This window comes from Cherax quadricarinatus, chromosome 81 (assembly GCF_038502225.1).
Source record: "Cherax quadricarinatus isolate ZL_2023a chromosome 81, ASM3850222v1, whole genome shotgun sequence".
Lineage (NCBI taxonomy): Eukaryota > Metazoa > Arthropoda > Malacostraca > Decapoda > Parastacidae > Cherax > Cherax quadricarinatus.
Window position 1 is genome coordinate 21,137,740 of NC_091372.1, and position 3,558 is coordinate 21,141,297.

The window sequence follows — 3,558 nt, forward strand, 5'->3', positions numbered from 1 at the left end:
GTGTTGGTGGAAGGTGAGACTGCTGTAGATGTTTTCCTCCTCCACGTCCTCTTCCACGTCCTCTACCATGCCCCTGTGCAGCTCTGACAGATGTGTCCCTGCTGTTCGTACTTTGGCACAGTAGGTGTTCAGGTGTAGTGATAGTTCCCTGATTATTAACTGCACCAATCTCTGGTGGGGAAAATCCTGACTCAGTACTTGCCGATGAAGCACTGCTGCCAGATGTTGGAATAATGTCGGCAGGTGTGCTGACAGGTGTAGGATAAGAGATGGTATGTGCTCTGTCTAGTGTACTGGCAGGTGCTAAAGCAGAGGTGTCAGGTGCAGGAGAATTAACAGATCCAAGGCTTACTTTGTTGCTGGAAAGAGGATCTGTTCCCTCTGTGGTGATCACAGGAATTGTGTTGAACTCTGTCAATCTGTGGGGCCTTAGTGATGACAAAATTCCACCAGTTATTTACCCCTGAGTTAAGCTCAGTGTGGGACTTCGTCTTTGTCATTAGTGTCACCATCAGCTGAGCAGCTTATGTCACTTGATGTAGGCTTGCACTGGCCTTCTACAATAGCTTGAAGGTTATCTAATCATTTGAGTAGCTCATGAAGTGCTTCCCTGTGATGGATTATCTTAGCGGCGACTTTACAAAACAGCCCATAAGGGCAGTCTTGATCTTTGGACAAGGGTCCCTGAGGTACTTCTGAACCTTCCTCCTGTAGCACCAGGTTTGTTTCCACATATACCACAGGAGTATGGATATCCTTCAATTTTCTGAGATTTTCATCCTGACTGCAACAGAATTCTTCTGGAATGCGATCTGTGTGGCAGTAGTTGGAACAAGTAGGCTCCTTACATCTAAGAAGTATTTTGTCCCATATAGTATACCCACGAACACTGCAGTAACTACTGGGACAATAGCCAGATAGCGAAGATATTTTGCTAGTTTGCGATGTGAAGTCATCACAGAGGAGGCGTTGTAGGTTTACAATGAAGTTCACAGGAGAGAGTGAGGGTGGGTGGTGGTATCGTGGGGGTATTTATAACGGGGTGGGTAGAGAGGGAGGGTGAGGGCAGGCAGTGGGCCGGGAAGCTGGAAGTGTTGTCTTTTCTCTATCACTTAATAAACACTGTTTATGTTATCCACGTTTTCACTATAGGAAGATGTTACACAAATCACTCTGTTGCATTGTACAAATAAATAGCAACACGTCACCACTTAGCAGTGGTGACGTGTACTTAGCTCAGTGGTGACGTGTACTTAGCTCAGTGATGTGTACTTAACTCAGTGGTGACATGTACTTAGCTCAGTGGTGACGTGTACTTAGCTCTGTGAAGACCTGTTTGTGTGCTCTCTGTGAATCTGAACCAGGATGCCCTCTCTTGAGCAACTTTACCAGCTGCTGAAAGAAGAGCTTAGGGTTGCTAAGCAGGAGATTCGGCGATTAACGGAGGAGAACAAGAGGATTCGATGTAATCCTCCTGTTTCGAGTCCCCAGGTTAAGATGGGAGCTTGGTCAATGGCCGGGCAACATGGAACCAAGCTGAGGATCAAGAAGACTGTTGGAGAGGCGGAAACAGCGAGGACCCGGAGGGCTGCTGTGGAAACTTCCAACCCATTTTCGGTGCTACCTGACGAATGTAGGTGTTCTACTGGGAATGTCACAACGAGCACCAAGGAAGCATTGGCTGACGTGAGTGAGACATCCCTGGAAACCCCAACGAAAACCATCGAGAACGTCTTGACGAATTCCACAAGTGAAGGTGTAGTGCTACCTAACGAATGTGAGTCGACTACTGGGAACATCACGACTGACGTCGCCAAGGAAGGTAAAAACATTGTTGTTGTTGGGGATAGCCAGATTAGGTACATGGATAGGGCATTCTGCTTGAAGGATAGGAGTAGGAGGCAGAGAGTGTGTTTTCCTGGGGTTGGGATGAAGGATATTGTTAGCCATCTGGATGACATCATGAGAGGTAATGGGAGCAATCCTATTATCTGTCTCAGTGCTGGAGGCAACGATGTTGGCAGACGTAGGAGTGAGGATCTGATTAGCAGGTATAGGACAGCAATAGAGATAATTTTTTTTTTTATTTTATTTAAAATACAATACATAGCTTAACATAAAAACCCCTTAAACAAGGGTTGATATACATTTAATATCAACACATTCTGAAACACAATCCCTCAGAACGTACAATAGCAAATAAACACAATATTAACAGACACAAAGAGGTTACACAAATACACTAGAAAATATCGCTTGTGACAAAACATAACATTAAGAAAGATGGGTAATCTTAATCCTATTTACACAAGAACAACAACAAGGACATAACATGTAGGTGGCCCCTGTAGCATGTTCAATAATATAATTAAATCCATAATCCCTTCAGGTATACACTATTTACATAATATTACTGTGACATATTGCCAATGCACAATACAATAAGAAGAATATTACGATAAATATATAAATATATCAGTTACGCACAACCTACACAAATAATCAATAAATGAAAGAACCTACATCACAATCTCATGATAAAACAAAGTACATACTCTTACTCACCTAACCCCCCCAGTACATAAGTTTCCTACAGTCACACATACTCGCCTTACCACAAGTCTTACGAGTCAGCCACAAAACTAGAAAAGCCATAAGCATTCCACACTCATCTACAGGCTATACACATTATATAATTTTTTTTTTTATTATCACACCGGCCGATTCCCACCAAGGCAGGGTGGCCCGAAAAAGAAAAACTTTCACCATCATTCACTCCATCACTGTCTTGCCAGAAGGGTGCTTTACACTACAGTTTTTAAACTGCAACATTAACACCCCTCCTTCAGAGTGCAGGCACTGTACTTCCCATCTCCAGGACTCAAGTCCGGCCTGCCGGTTTCCCTGAATCCCTTCATAAATGTTACTTTGCTCACACTCCAACAGCACGTCAAGTATTAAAAACCATTTGTCTCCATTCACTCCTATCAAACACGCTCACGCATGCCTGCTGGAAGTCCAAGCCCTTCGCACACAAAACCTCCTTTACCCCCTCCCTCCAACCCTTCCTAGGCCGACCCCTACCCCGCCTTCCTTCCACTACAGACTGATACACTCTTGAAGTCATTCTGTTTCGCTCCATTCTCTCTACATGTCCGAACCACCTCAACAACCCTTCCTCAGCCCTCTGGACAACAGTTTTGGTAATCCCGCACCTCCTCCTAACTTCCAAACTACGAATTCTCTGCATTATATTCACACCACACATTGCCCTCAGACATGACATCTCCACTGCCTCCAGCCTTCTCCTCGCTGCAACATTCATCACCCATGCTTCACACCCATATAAGAGCGTTGGTAAAACTATACTCTCATACATTCCCCTCTTTGCCTCCAAGGACAAAGTTCTTTGTCTCCACAGACTCCTAAGTGCACCACTCACTCTTTTTCCCTCATCAATTCTATGATTCACCTCATCTTTCATAGACCCATCCGCTGACACGTCCACTCCCAAATATCTGAATACGTTCACCTCCTCCATACTCTCTCCCTCCAATC